This window comes from Nicotiana tabacum, chromosome 1 (genome assembly GCF_000715075.1).
Source record: "Nicotiana tabacum cultivar K326 chromosome 1, ASM71507v2, whole genome shotgun sequence".
Taxonomy (NCBI): Eukaryota; Viridiplantae; Streptophyta; class Magnoliopsida; order Solanales; family Solanaceae; genus Nicotiana; species Nicotiana tabacum.
In genome coordinates this window covers 72,133,314-72,150,125 of record NC_134080.1, presented here as the reverse complement: position 1 = coordinate 72,150,125, position 16,812 = coordinate 72,133,314, and positions in this window count along the sequence as shown.

Sequence of the window (16,812 nt, the reverse complement as noted above, 5' to 3'; positions counted from 1 at the left end):
GGCATATGTAGGCTTTGTTTTCCTCTCATTAAGGACTTTTTGAAATGATTTTGCCTGACCCGTCGTCGGTTTGGGAAGAACCTAGATTTCTAGTCGTTAGCGGCGATGTTCGAGAACCTCGGAAGGTTTAGCTCGTAGGCTGAGTTGCTCGAAGCCTTGTGATTTGGAGCGACATGGTCGATGCTCGTTTGCCTGCTAAGGGTAGCCTGTTTTAACCGGTTCTTTTCGAAGTAGATTCGAAGTAATGGCTTGTGATTTTGTTAGCGACGGTCGGGCGTCCTCGAGTCGCGTTAATTTTTGCTGGTGCAGCCATTTTGACTGTAGTCATATGTGTTTGGCCGGAGCCGCTTTTGATCTCGAGTGTGGTAGTTGAGGCATCTACATTGAGGGTATGCCCTTTCGAGAGTTTTACAAATGAGACACATAGCCTAAACTTTGGGATTGAGTTTTATGCCTGTAGTAAGGTCTTACAAAATTTTCATGCCTGTTGAGGTCTTACAGTTTTTTCATGTCGTTGAGGTCTTATAGTTTTTTCATGCCGTTGAGGTCTTACGATTTTTCATGCTGTTGAGGTCTTACAATTTTTGTTGCTATGTTGAATAGATCTTGCTAGATCGAGTTTGCCTGCTCGGGGTCTTACGACCTCGGGTTTTCCAGTGAATGGCGATTGATGACAGTCTCCGAGTCATCGGATTTGCTTAGGCTCGAAGGTCGTTACTCATGAGCTCGAAATTGCCTCGTTGGGTCCTTATGAGCATGGAGTTCCGACCCTGAGGTCATGCGGGTGCCAAATTGTTGACGCTAAGTCTCCAAGTATTTCGGGACGTACTCGATGGAGGGATCCTTGCCATGAGCATGCTGAATTTTCCTTTGGAGTATGAGATGCTTTCGCCGAAAGATATTCTTTGATTGCTTGACGTAAATACATGTTGTTGTGTTGCCGTAAGCTCGGCTTATGCGGATACGGTTCGTTCGATCGTTTGGCTCGGTATATTGTGTCCTATTGATACTTATTCTATCGTTCCACGGCCCTTCCGAGCGGGTGGCGTTCCGAGAGAATACCCCTCATCGTTGAAAATTTACTGCAAAAGAAGTTTTGAGCATTTGGTGAGTTTCCCTTAGGCAGCTCGCAAACGTTGCTTCGTTAAAAACCTTGCCGATAAAACCCTTCTTTTGGGACAAAAACTCGGTCGTAGGAAAAGAGTGCAACAGGTGCGTTTTAGAGCCTTAAGGTCTTAGGGCAGGACTAACGTTCTGACTACTCCGATCAAGTTCCTACATAAGGGTTAGCCTTGAATTCGAAATAAAAGGGAGATGGTTGTACCTTGAAGTGAGTTATGCTGGCGACGCCTCGGGCTTGACTCGCTACAATGGTGTGGGCTGATTTGTTTCAATTGCCCGAGGTGAAGACGCGGTATGGTTCTTTTCTTCGTTTTGCCAAGTTCGATCGAGGGTGAGGCTCGATTCGCCCTTTGGTTTACTCGGGGGCGGAGGTACGAACGTTGGTACCACATTGTGTATTGCGAACATTTCCCTTGCCGCATGTTGTTCCCTTGCCGCGTGAAAATGGTAACGACAATTATATTTGTAAATGGGACTCTAAAAATACGTGATCTATTTTTATGCTAGTTGTTAGAGCTGTTGATGCTAGACGTATGAAGTTTAATGACGAAATACAAGTTAAAACGGGGCTATAATCAAACCGAGGGGCTTGCTACCCGGGCTTCGGACTAATCGATGAAAGGCCTCAAGGTAGATACCCGGCTCGAGCTCAAGCTATCGAGGGTAACCGCGAAGGGGATAACAGTTAAGATATAATTAAAAAGGGCTCTTTATGGCCAATATCAAGCAATAAATGAAGAATAAGTATGAAAGCAATAAATGGAAAGAGTAGTCTCGAGTGAGTAAGTTAGAGAGAAAAGAGAGAGAGAGAGAGAGATATTATTGATCTCGTGTAGAATGGTTGGAGCAACAACAACCCTTTACAAATTGGCCTTTTATAAGGGGAGGGAATCCAAACTTAGTACAAGATACGTTGAGTGATAAAGGAAGTGGGATGTGATAGCTAAATAGCTTCATGACATATACGTAGACCAACGTTAGGCTGCCCAGGTAGACTTAATCGGCTTCGAATGCATTCTTTGGAAGCCTCCTATGCTTGTCGGGGTCTCGGCCAACATTATTCCCAGGCCGGGTGTCGACAGATCTTGAGGGAAGTATTCGGCTCGAGGTCTAGAGTCTCCGAGGCGATCTCCTGAAGCACTTTGTCAATGAGAAATTGGTCCCCCCGATTTCACCGTACACAAGAATGCATGATTGATAGGCCGCTGTGCATTTTTTTGAAGTATAATTACCTATTTAGAAATAGAATTTGGGTTGGAGGCAATTTGGAAGCTCAATGAGAATATGTATCTTGTATCAGGTCCAGTTTGTGTGCTCCCGTGAGATCTTCATTATGGTTATGTTATCAGGCAGAATGGATATTATTTGTGCCCCTAGCCTATGATATGTGTTACTCTTTTATGCTGTGTTAGGCGATCAGGCTGTATGAATTCCCCCACGCATGTTGTAATTCTGTTCAGGCCATATGGCGATGCGGGCGAGATAGCCCTCGTGATGTGGATTTGCTCATTGCACCTTAGTTGTACTTGCTTCTTCCATGCTTTAGCACTTTCATTCATTTTCCCACAGTTTTACTTGTGCACTCTGTTGTGCTTGATATCAGTATTCATGTGATCAGTGAACCTGAGTATTTGGCTTGATGAGCATCTAAGAGCGGGTTGCACGCCGCAGCGAATGTTATGTGGGATACCCTTTCCTTGTGTTTATTTGGTGTTGTGTCTTCCCTATGTGGGACGATTTGATGAAAAACCTATACTTTTGTTATCACACATGTTGTACATGTTAGATAATTCTTCTACTTTGTTTTCCTTTATTCGTGCTGCATAATTGAGTTATTGCTGATTTGGTGTACAAATTGTGTAGTGTAAGAATCTGTGTGGTTTCGTGATGAGTTGTTAGTTGGATTGCTTGTATTGGCTGAGATGAGGTTCTTAGACCTGATATTAGAGCTAAGGTATTGAGGGTGGGGAGTGTTTGGAAGTATGAGGGTGTTTCTGCTAAGATTTGGGTGATGGCCCTTGGCGAGCGAGAGAGCTTTTTGACTTGTTGTCTTCATGTGAGGATATGAGTTCCTGCATGTTTCTTTATCATGAACTGCTATGTGGAGGTCGGAATAAGTTTATATTTAATGCGAGCTGTGTTACCAGCATCCAGGATGTTATTTGAGCAGCTATGATGGTTAGAGGTTATTGCTTTGGGCATTTGAGTTGTGTGGAGCAGCGTGTGATTGTATTCTGGATTAGAAATTTGGCTCGATTCATCTTATTAAGTCTCATGCAGTGTGATGATGTGGAATTCATATCCGATGATGAATTTTAGATGTTGAGGTTTGGGTTCTGTTCTAAGGTTTTGGGCTAATGAGGAGATGAGATCTTCAGTTAAGTTGCATTGTCAGTCCAGCTCAGGTTGGGTGATGGGGAATCACCCCGGGTGTATGTATAGTGAGCTCATTCAGTGGTTCAATGGATGTGGAATGACTCCGAGCACGTTTGAGGACGAACGTATGTTTAACTGGATGAGGATATAACGACCCAACTGGTTGTTTTGAGCAATTGCGTCTGGTTTGGCAGTTTGAGGTCACGAGTAACTTCATATTATATGTACCGACTTGCATACGCATGCCGCGAGTGAAACCGGAAAGCTTTTATATGAAAATATAAAAAAATATAGTAATTTATAGAGTTAAAATATAGTTTTTAGTTGACTTTGGTCAATATTTTTGGTAAACGGATCCGGATTTGTGTTTCGACAATCCCCAGATGTCCGCGGTAAAATATGAGACTTGGACGCATGCCCGGAATTGTACTCCGAGGTCCCTAGCCTTAGAAAACAATTTTTGAAGAAAATCATTGTGCTGGTTTTTAAAGAAAATAAAAAAATGAATTAATGTTTGAACTCATTGGTATTGGGCCTGTATTTTAGTTCCGGAGCCTGGTATAAGTTATTATGATATTTAAGTCCTATATGTGAAATTTGGTGAGAATCAGAATTGATTTGACGTGATTTGGACGCCCGGTTGAAAAGTTAGAAAATCATTAGTTTTGAGGTTAAATTCATAGTTTTTGATGTTATTTTGTTAATTTGATCGCATGAGTAAGTCCGTATGATATTTTTAGACTTGTGTGCATGTTTGGTTTGGAGCCCGAGGGCATCGAGGAGTTTCAGATAGGTTTAGGCTATGTTGCACTTGTTTTTGGATGCTTCATCGTCGTTTATTCAAGCAAAAATGATACCACATTCTGCAAATAAGATCCAAATTCAGTTTTGTTTGAACCATTAGATCCGTATCGAAATTACGGAGCCATAGGAAAAAGAATCATTGAATTTCGACATCGTATGAGGAAGTTATGCTCATTTTCGTGTCGGGAAAATTGTTGGTTTCTGGAGTGTTCGCAAATGAGAACTTTTTCAACGCATTTGCGATGCCCAGTTCGCAAATGCAAACTTTTTGTCGCAAATGCGACTTCTGCTAGCCTTGCTTTTTTCGCAATTTGCAAGGGTTCACAGTTGCTAACCCCGGGTCGTAAATGCGACATCTGAGGCCTGTTAAGTGAGGTTTTTGACGGGATTTTCACCCATTTTTTAATTTTCTCAAGCCCTAGACCTCCATAGGTGATTTTCCAAAACCCCAAACTTCTCCAAATCATTGGGTAAGTATCTCTAATTCGTTTCAAACTATATTTTGTGATTATATCTTAGATTTAACATCAAGTTTATGAGAATCTAAAGGAAAATTTGGGGAAAATTGTGAAATCTTTCAAAAATGTAAAATGATGATTCGAATGACCAAATGGTATCGGAATTAGATAATTTTTATATGGGTGAACTCGTAGCGGAATGGGTGTTCAGTTTTTATAAATTTTGTCGGGTTCCGAGGTACGGGCCCGGGGATTTGACTTTTTGCAAATTGTATAAGAATCATAGTCTTGTAAATTGAAATTGTTTTCTCTTGCATTATTTGATGTATTCAAGTCGTTTTTGTCTAGATTGAGCCGAGCATTGATGAATTGGTAAACGAAAAGCTCAATTGAGTATTGAAATGGTCGGACTGAGGTAAGTATCTTGCCTAACCTTGTGTGGAGGACTTTCCCTTAGAATTTGAGTCTTCTATGCTAATTATAGTTCGTGCATGCAAGGTGACGAGTGTGTGCTCGTACTTATTTGTGGAAAATTTGCTCTAGGGTTCTTAGGTCTTTTTGTTCATTATGTGGAAAGTAGCCCGTTATAATTGGTTTTCCTAATTGCATAAATTGCCTCTATATGCTCCATATCATGTTATTAGCTTTCTTCTAATTATACGTGTTACATTGACCCTTAATTGCCTTAATTGAAGTGATTGCCTTCCTTATTATTTTGATACTCCTTAATTGTAAGTTCCTCTATGACTTCGTGCAAATATGTTACATGTCCAATTGTTGTGGTTACTATTGTAGCTATCACGTGCTTATTATGTCTTATTGTTTTGTTGAGGTTATCGTGCTTCTTGGTTTTTTTCGTGACCCTTATTATTCATTGTTGACTCCCTTGCCGAGATTTTATTGTTTCTATTATTGATTCCCTTGTCGGGACGTTATTGTTTGGACGTTATTATTTCTACTGTTGACTCCCTTACCGGGATGTTATTGTTTCTATTGTTGACTCCGCTGCCGGGATGTTGTTATTTCTACTGTTTGGGTTGGGAAGAGTGATAAGGCACGAAGGGTGATGCCGTGTACATGTACATTTATATTGATTTGGACTGTAGTGCGGGATACCGAGATATTCCCAGCACATATATTGAGGATACCAAGAGATCTTCGGGATACCAAAAGATCCTCAACACATATATTGAGGATACCAAGAGATCCCCAGCACATATATTGAGGATACCAAGAGATCCTCGGGATACCAAGAGAGATCCCCAGCACTTATATTGAGGATACTAAGAGATCCTCGGGATACCGAGAGATCCCCAGCACACATATTGAGGATACTAAGAGATCATCGGGATACTGAGAGATCCCCGGTTGTTATCTCTATGTTGAGCTGTACTCATTTCCATGATTATTTTGTATATATTATAGTTGTTGTTGTTAATTCTATTCTGTGTTATTTCTTACTGTTGCACTTAATTATATTAAACAACTTCAACTTTTCTCGCTGGTTTTTCCTAATTAGTTTAGAAATTATAATTTACTTTATATTATGTAAATGAGACTTCTTGAACTTCTTGAGTGTATTTGTACGGACATTATGTAATGTATAGCATGTGGATTTTGTTGTTAAAAGTGAGATGGACAAATATGCGGGCAAAAGGTGTCATGTGTGCTTAAGGTTCGGAAGCTGAGATTATGATATGAGAAATCGAGGGTTGAGGTGGTCGGGATTGTGTACCAGGCATGATGTGATTGGTTGTGTTGGCATTGCCTTCTTTATTTGAGAACATTCTTACTTGTCTCTGTTCCTGTTATGTCAGTGTTGATTTACTTGGTTATCGTTAGTTATTACCCATGTTCTCCCTTTATTGTTCCGACTGGTTGTATTTTGATTTCTTTCGGCTATTGGTATTACCTCGTTATCTTTATCTCGATATTTTATTATCCCATCCTATTCATTTCATTTGACCAATAGGTGTCTTGACTGTTCCTCGTCACTACCCTACCGAGGTTAGACTTGATACTTACTGGGCACTGCCGTGGTGTGCTCATACTATAGTCCTGTACATGTTTGTGTACAGATCCAGGTATTAATCGATAGTAGCTGTGGAAACTCACGGTAACCTGCTACAATGTTCGCTGGCCTCAGAGTCACCTTCATTTGTACTTATTTCCATTTGTTTCTTTGTTTCGGAATAGTGATGTATTTATTTTGTATAACTATTCTTAGAAAGGCTTATGACTTGTACCACCGGTTTTGAGAGTTGTAATTTGTTAAGAATTATTTAATTTAAAGTTAGCAAATGTAAATGAAATCTTAGTTAATGTTAGGCTTACCTAGTTTAGAGACTAGGTACCATCACGACTCCTTCAGAGGGATTTTGGATCGTGACAACCTTGTGTGTGTTCCGCATCTAGTGAACACAATTAATAAAATATAATAATTAATTAAGCAAAAATAAATAAGTCATAATCAATAAAATACAGGAATAGCTAAAAATTGATTTAAGCCTTACATTAGTCAGTAATGTGGCTGTGCTAGAACCACGGGACACGAGGGGTGCCTTACACCTTTCCCTCGGTTAACACAATTCCTTACTCAGTCTTCTATTTTCGTAGACCATAAATTAGGAGTCCTTTTGATAAGGGATTCAAATAAAAGGTGACTTGGAACACCAAAACTCAATTCCAAGTGGCGACTCTAAATAATAAATAATCCCTTTTCAAAACGTCACTTCAATTGGAAAAGCTCTTCTAACTCAACCTTGTAATAGAGTTGCGTGGAACATAAATGAGGTGTGAAATACGACACAAATGAAACGAGCAAAATGCACAATTTCCATAAATGACTCTATTCATAGAAATGCTAGATATGTTTATGTTCTTGATTCCCCATATGTCTTATTATTCTATCATATGTTCATGGGTCTCACAAAAATACGTAAGTTGAAAAACAAGTTTACTTCATGATACTTCTCAAGGCATAATGGTCTAATGACATTACAAAAGATTTTATTGACGTACTTCTCATGCATTGAATTCATTTATACATGTACTTTTACCCATGATCAGATGGTGTTATATACGCGTATATATGTATACATATGTATATGGAACATGGGAAAAGGTTACGACATTATATATGCACCACCACCTGATTAGCTGGTATACGTTGATGATTTGCCCACAGTGGCTGAGATGATATGATGGGATGCCCTCAGAGGCTTGATGATGTTATAACACATATACCCATGTATGGTGTCACGACCCTAGTTCACCAATCGTGAACATGTCATGACGGTACCTAGTCTCCATGACCAGGTAAGCCTAACACTTGCGGAAACATAATAATTGTGGAAAAATAGAATACCATATTTGATTATCTAAAAAGGAATTTGTACTGAATGCCGCTCGGCAAATAGGACTCAATATCTCAAGACTAAAACAAATCCCAAAACCCGGAAACTCACGGGAAAACACAGGCTACAGAAATGTAAAGTGAGGCTCCAAACTCCAGAATATCTAACAAACGGAAGGAAAGAGAACTAAGTACTAAAGATAGAATAAAGAGGGAGACTCGTCGGTCTGCGGACGCATCAGATCTACCTTGAAGTCTCCGTAGTCCTCCTGCCTCACTGATAGTGCGCCTGAGTGGAGGTACCTGGATCTACACATGAAAAAAAAAACATGCGCAGAAGAGGCGTGAGTACACCACAGCGGTACTCAGTAAGTGCCAAGCCTAACCTCGGTTGGGTAGTGACGAGGAAGGTCAGGGCCCTACTGAGGTTAAATAAAATATAAAGATGGCAGGATAAGATAAGCAGTGCAATTGAGAACCTACGGTAAGAATCTATGCAAGATAATAAGAATACAATAGCGGAAACAATGGTGAAAGCAAACCATAAGGAAAGTAACCGGGGATCTCTAAGTATCCTGAGGATCTCTTAGTATCCTCGACATGTACTAGGGACCTCTTGGTATCCCGAGGATCTCTCGGTATCCTCAATATAAGCCAGGGATCTCCCGGGAATCTAACCCGCAGTCCCAAAGTAAATGTGCAGGGGGAATATCCCGAGAATCTAACTCGTAGTCCCAAAGTAAATGTGCAGGGGGAATCTCTCGGGAATCTCACCCGTAGTCCCAATTTAAAACACAGAGCAGCAACACAAGAATTTTAAATTAAACGCTAATTTCGTACCAAGTAAACATTTACTTCTAGCCTAACATGCTTCACGTAATGCAATTCAGGTAATTTAAGCAAATAAGCAATTAAGTCAACTAAACATGCCTTTCTAGACTAGCAACATGCTAAATTCACAAGTAGAATAAAACAAGAAAAGAACTCAATTGAAATACTTAAGGAAAAACCGGATTTTCAACAATTAGCTCAACTACGCGCTCGTCACCTCACGTACAGGGCATTTCAATTATCAAATATAGCACATCCTAAGGGGAAAGGTCCCCCATACAAGGTTAGACAAACCACTTACCTCGAATGCTCCAAACTCAACTCACGCTTCTAGAATAGCTTTACCCCTCGAATTCACCACCCAACCGCTCGAATCAAGTCACAAATTGCTTGAATGCATTAATAATTACTATTGGAACTAACCCCAATGCATAAAAATAATTTTTACAAGGTTTTTTCCCAAAAAGGTCAAAAATACCCCCGGACCCACGTGGTCGAAACTCGAGGTTCAGACCAAAACCTGGTTACCCATTCTCCCACGAATCCAAATATATGTTTTGTTTTGAAATCAGACCCCAAATTGAGGTCCAACTTCTCAATTTGTATAAAACCTAGGTTCTACCCAAAACACCCAATTTCCCCATGAAAATCTTTGATTTGAAGTTGAAATCATGTTAAGAGATGTTAATAAGTGAAGAAATTAAGTTAGAAATCACTTACCAATGGTTTTGGAGAAGAAACGTTATTTGGAAAATCGCCTCTTAGGTTTAGGGTTTTTGAAAAGTGGAAAAAAATGACTGAAGTCCCGAATATATATACTTTTGCTGGGGGCTGGCGCGGACCGCGCAGAAAAGCACCGCGGTCGCGCCGAGGGAGGGAAGAAGTGGGCTTTCTCTGAACCTACCCAGCGCGGACCGCACTGATTTGGTGCGCGGCTGCGCTGGTCGAACCTCTGTACTCCATCACGCGGACCGCACAGTAAAGTACCGCGGCCGTGTGGCTGCCAGTGCGGACCGCGCGGAAATGACCGCGGCCGCACTGGGGCCTGCAACATCCGAACCTGCATTTTTTTAAACCTAAGACCTCCCGGGCCCCACTCAAAACTCACCCGAGCCCTCAGGGCTCCAAAATAAATATTCATATGATCTCGAAAACACCTTACGGACTTACTCGTGCGATCAAATCGCCAAAAACGACATCATATACATAGGATCAAGCCTCGAAACACATGATTTTCTTTCAACTTTCAAAAAACTCAAATTCCCCATTTTAAGTCCGAAACACGTCATATGACGTCTGTTTTTAACCAAACTTTATAGATAGTGCTTAAAACATATTTAAGACTCGTACCGGGCGTCGGAACCAAAATACAAGCCCGATACCACAGTTTTCTGATCAATTTTCTTCTTCTTTTTCCTTAATTTATTTCAGAAAACAATTTCACACAAAAATTCATTTCTCGGGCTTGGGACCTCGGAATTTGATTCCGGGCACACTCCCAAGTTCCATATTTTTCTACGGACCCTCCGGGACCGTGGAATCACAGGTCCGGGTCCGTTTACCCAAAATGTTCACCGAAGATAATATTATGCATATTAATATCAAAATTCATCAAATTCTTCACATAATTCGCATATTTCAACATAAAAGCTTTCTGGCTACGCGCCCGGACTGCGCACGCAAATCAAGGCGACTAAAAACGAGGTTTTCAAGGCCTCAGAAGCATGGAACAAGGAAGAATTACGGTAATGACCCTTTGGGTCGTCACATTCTCCACCTCTAAAACAACCGTTCGTCCTCGAACGGGCAAAAGAAAGAAGTACCTGAGTCAGGAAATAAATGAGGATGACGGCTCCGCATATCAGACTTGGACTCCCAGGTCGATGCCTCAGGAGGCTGACCTCTCCACTGAACACGCACTGAAGGAAAACTTTTCGACCTCAACTGTCGAACCTGCCGGTCTAGAATTGCCACCGGCTCCTCCTCATATGACAGATCCTTGTCTAATTGGACAGTGCTGAAATCTAACACGTGCGATGGATCTCCGCGATACTTTCGGAGTACAGATACATGAAACACGGGATGCACAGCTGACAAGCTAGGTGGCAAGGCAAGTCTATAAGCCACCTCTCCCATACGATCAAGAATCTCAAATGGACCGATGAACCTAGGGCTGAGCTTGCCCTTTTTCCCAAATCTCATCACGCCCTTCATAGGCGATACACAGCGCAATACCCGCTCACCAACCATGAAAGCAACATCTCTGACCTTGCGGTCTGCATAACTTTTCTGTCTGGACTGAGCTGTACAAAGTCTATCTTGAATAATCCGGACTTTATCCAAGGCCTCCTGAACCAAATCAGTACCCAATAATCGAGCCTCTCCCCACTAAAACCATCCAACTAGAGATCTACACCGTCTCCCATATAAAGCCTCTTACGGTGCCATCTGAATACTGGACTGATAGCTGTTGTTGTAAGCAAACTCCGCTAAAGGCAAAAACTTGTCCCATGAGCCTCTAAAATCAATAACACAGGTTCGAAGCATATCTTCAAGAATCTGAATAGTCCTCTCGGACTGACCGTCCGTCTGGGGATGAAATGTTGTGCTCAACTGCACCTGGGTGCCTAACTCTCGCTGAACTGCTCTCCAGAAATGCGAGGTAAACTGTGGACCCCGGTCCAAAATGATAGATATGGGCACCCCATGAAGGCAGACGATCTCCCTAATGTAAATCTCAGCTAATCTCTCGGATGAATAGGTGGCTGCAACGGGAATAAAATGCACTGACTTGGTCAGCCTATCAACAATAACCCAAACCGCGTCAAACTTCTTTCGAGTCAACGGAAGTCCAGTAACAAAGTCGATAGTGATTCGCTCCCACTTCCACTCGGGAAGCTCAATCCTCTGAAACGACCCACCAGGTCTCTGATGCTCATACTTAACCTGCCGACAATTCAAACACCGTGCCACATATGCCACAATATCTTTCTTCATTCTACGCCACCAATAATGCTGCCACAAATTCTGATACATCTTCGCGGCGCCCGGATGAATAGAGTACCGGGAACTATGGGCCTCCTTTAAAATCAATTCCCGAAGCCCATCCACGTTAGGCACACAAACTCGACCCTGCAATCTCAATACACCATCATCTCCCAAGGTTACTTTCTTGGCACCTCCACGCTGTACCATGTCTCTCAGGTAACACAAATGGGGATCATCGAACTGCCGATCACGGATATGCTCCAATAACGAAGAACGAGAGACCGTGCAAGCTAATACTCGACTAGGCTCAGAAATGTCCAACCTCACAAACTGATTTGCCAAAGCCTGAACATCCAAAGCAAGCGGTCTCTCACCGACCGGGATATAAGCAACACTGCCCATACTGGCTGACTTCCTACTCAAGGCATCAGCCACCACATTGGCCTTTCCCGGGTGATATAAGGTAGTGATGTCATAATCTTTCAACAATTCCAACCACCTCCTCTGCCTCAAATTCAACTCCTTTTGCTTGAACAAATACTGAAGACTCTTATGATCCATGAACACCTCACACGTCACACCATATAAGTAATGGCGCCAAATCTTCAGGGCGTGAACAATGGCGGCTAACTCAAGGTCGTGAACAGGGTAGTTCTTCTCATGTATCTTCAACTGTCTGGACGCGTAGGCAATTACCCTACCATCCTGCATCAACACCGCTCTGAGGCCAACCCTCGAGGCATCGCAATAGACTGTATAAGGCCCCGAACCTGTAGGCAGTAACAAAATTGGGGTTGTGGTCAAGGCTGTCTTGAGCTTCTGAAAGCTCGCCTCACACTCCTCCGTCCACTGAAATGGAGCACCCTTCTGGGTCAACCTGGTCATAGGGGCTACAATTGATGAAAACCCCTCCACAAAACGTTGGTAGTAGCCAGCCAAACTGAGGAAACTGTGGATCTCGGTAGCTGAGGATGGTCTGGGCCAACTCTGCACTGCCTCTACCTTCTTCGGATCCACCTGAATACCTTCACTCGAAATCACGTGGCCTAATAATGCCACTGAATCCAACCAAAACTCATATTTCGAGAACTTAGCATATAACTTCTTCTCTCTCAGAGACTGAAGCACAGTTCCCAGGTGCTGCTCATGATCTTCCCGACTCTGGGAATACACCAGAATATCATCAATAAATAGAATGAAGAACGAGTCAAGATATGGCCGGAACATACTGTGCATCAAATGCATAAAGGCTGCTGGGGCATTGGTTAGCCCAAATGACATAACAAGGAACTCGTAATGGCCATACCGATCCTAAAAGCGGTCTTCGGGATATCTGGTTCTCGAATCTTCAACTGATGGTAACCTGAGCGCAAATCAATCTTAGAAAACACTCGTGCGCCCTAAAGCTAGTCAAACAGATCATCGATACGAGGCAAAGGATAACGGTTCTTAACTGTAACTTTGTTCAACTGGCGATAATCAATACACATATGTATAGAACCATCCTTTTTCTTTACAAACAAGACAGGAGCACCCCAAGGAGATACACTGGGCCGAATAAAACCATTATCAAGCAATTCTTGCAACTGATCCTTCAACTCCTTCAACTCAGGAAGAGCCATACGATATGGGGGAATAGAAATGGGCTGAGTTCCCGACAATAGATCAATGCCAAAATCAATATCTCTATCAGGCGGCATGCCTAGAAGATCAACTGGAAACACATCGGGAAAATCCCGTACTACTAGAACTGAATCAACTGAAGGAGTATCAATACTGACGTCTCTCACATAAGCTAAATACGCAGCACACCCCTTTACATCCATACGCTGAGCTTTAAGAAAAGAGATAACTCTACTGGGAGTGTGATCTAAAGTACCACTCCACTCAATACGCAGAATACCTGGCATAGCCAGTGTCACGGTCTTGGCGTGACAATCAAGAATAGCATAATGGGGCGACAACCAGTCCATGCCCAGAATAATATCAAAATCAACCATGTTGAGTAACAATAGATCTACTCTGGTCTCAAAACCACGAATAGTGACCAAACACGACCGATAAACGCGGTCCACAACAATAGAATCTCCCACATGAGTAGATACATAAACAGGAGAACTTAACAAATCTCGGGCTACACCCAAATGCGGAGCGAAATAAGAAGATACATAAGAATAAGTGGAGCCTGGATCGAATAGAACCGATGCATCTCTGTGACAAACCAGTATAATACCTGTGATGACGTAATCAGAGGCAATAGCCTCGGTACGAGCAGGAATGGCATAATATCTAGCCTGGCCTCCCCCTCTAGTGCGACCTCTACCTCCCTGACCTCCACCTCTAGCTGGCTGAGTAGGTGGGGTAGAAACTGGAGCTGTAACCATAGCCTGAGAACTCTGCGGGGCACGTTGTGGCTGAGAAGTGTGTGGAGGTGCACCCCTCCCAAGTCTAGGTCAATCCCTCACCACGTGGCGTGTGTCACCACACTCAAAACAAGCTCTGGAAGGACGTGGTGGCTATGACTGGCTAGGGCCAGGTCTGCTAGACTGGCCTCTGAAAGCACCCCGCGGAGGAGGCGCGCTAGAAACCGGAGGTGCATAATTTGGCGCCTGAGATCTGGGAGGAGTTGGAGCATTGATGGATGCTGGAAGAGTTGAATAAACGGGGCGACTCATATAGACCCTACTATGATGACCTGCAGCTGGGGCACGAGCACCAAAATAATGGCCCGACTCTCGAGACCTCTTGGCCTCCCTCTCCTCTCTCTCCCTAGCATGCATACCATCAATCCTCCTAGCAATGCTCACCACCTGCTGATAAGAAATGTCCATCTCCAACTCACGAGCCATGCTAGATCTGATGGGAGGAATAAGCCCCTCAATGAACCGGCGAACCCTCTCGCGGACAGTAGCAAAACCAAGGCTGGTGCATGCCTAGCCAATCTGGTGTAACAGATAGCATACTCTAAAACAGTCATAGCACCCTGACGCAAATGCTCAAACTCTTCACGCCATGCATCCCTGAGGCTCTAAGGGACGAACTCTCTCAAAAACATGTCTGAGAACTGGGTCCAAGTCAGTGAAGTAGCCTCGTCTGGACTGTCTAACTCATAGGTGCACCACCACTCATAGGCGGCTCCACGAAGTTGGAAAGCAGTGAAGGAAACCCCGCTCAATCCGGTAATACCCATAGAGCGAAGAATACGGTGGCAATACTCCAGAAATCCCAAGGCATTATCTGTCGCTAGTCCACTAAAAATCGGAGGATCATACTTCTTGAACCTCTCGAGTCTCCGCTGCTCATCCTCAGAAGCAGCTGCCCCATCCTCGGGCTGAACTGGTACTGCAGTCTGTACATGAATGATCTCTGGGACCTGCTCAACCTGCACTCGCTGCTCAGGAGTGCGGGCGGCGGGAGTCTGTGCCCCTCCCCCGGCCTGGGATATGGCTGCAGCAAGGGGAAGCAACCCTGCCTGAGCCAGCGTGGTGTACATACTCATAAATTGTGCCAATGTCTCCTGAAGGGCTGGAGTAGTAGTGGTTGTAGGTGTGTCGGGTGCCTGAACTCCGACTGGATCTGCTGGCGGTACCTCAGTGGCAGCTCGCGTAGGTGTTCTGGCTGCACCCCATGCACGTCCACGGCCTCTACCCCGACCCCTGCCTCTGACGGCTGTAGGAGGGGGTGTGGGTGCCTGATCGTCCTGAGTAGCACGTGTCCTCACCATCTGTGAAATAATAGAAGACAGAATTTTAGAATTGATGTCAAAAATATTGCAAGACAAGGAGATCAATGAAGTGAAGATTTTTTCCTAAACAGTTACATAGTCTCTCATAGATAAGTACAGACGTCTCTGTACCGATTAGCGAGACTCTAATAAACCGGCATGTGTTCCGTGACTCCTAAGAACCTAGAGCTTTGATACCAACTTATCACGACCCTAGTTCACCAACCGTGAACATGTCATGATGGCACCTAGTCTCCGTGACCAGGTAAGCCTAACACTTGCGGAAACATAATAATTGCGGAAAAATAGAATACCATATATAATTATCTAAAAAGGAAATTGTACTGAATGCCGCTCAGCATATACGACTCAATATCTCAAGACTAAAACAAATCCCAAAACCCGGAAACTCACGGGAAAACACAGGCTACAGAAATGTATAGTGAGGCTCCAAACTCTAGAATATCTAACAAACGGAAGGAAAGAGAACTAAGTACTAAAGATAGAATAAAGAGGGAGACTCGTCGGTCTGCGGACGCAACAAATCTACCTCGAAGTCTCCGTAGTCCTCCTGCCTCACTGATAGTGCGCCTGAGTAGAGGTACCTGAATTTGCACATGAAAAACATGCGTAGAAGAGGCGTGAGTACACCACAGCGGTACTCAGTAAGTGCCAAGCCTAACCTTGGTTGGGTAGTGACGAGGAAGGTCAGGGCCCTACTGAGGTTAAATAAAATATAAAGATGGCAGGATAAGATAAGAAGTGCAATTGAGATCCTACGGTAAGAATCTATGCAGGATAATAAGAGTACAATAACAGAAACAATGGTGAAAGCAAACAATAAGGAAAGTAACCGGGGATCTTTAAGTATCCCGAGGATCTCTTAGTATCCTCGACATGTACTAGGGACCTCTTGGTATCCCGAGGATATCTCAGTATCCTCAATATAAGCCAGGGATCTCCCGGGAATCTAACCCATAGTCCCAAAGTAAATGTGCAGGGGGAATCTCCCGGGAATCTAACCCGTAGTCCCAAAGTAAATGTGCAGGGGGAATCTCTCGGGAATCTCACCCGTAGTCCCAATTTAAAACACAGAGCAGCAACACAAGAATATTAAATTAAACGCTAATTTCGTACCAAGTAAACATTTACTT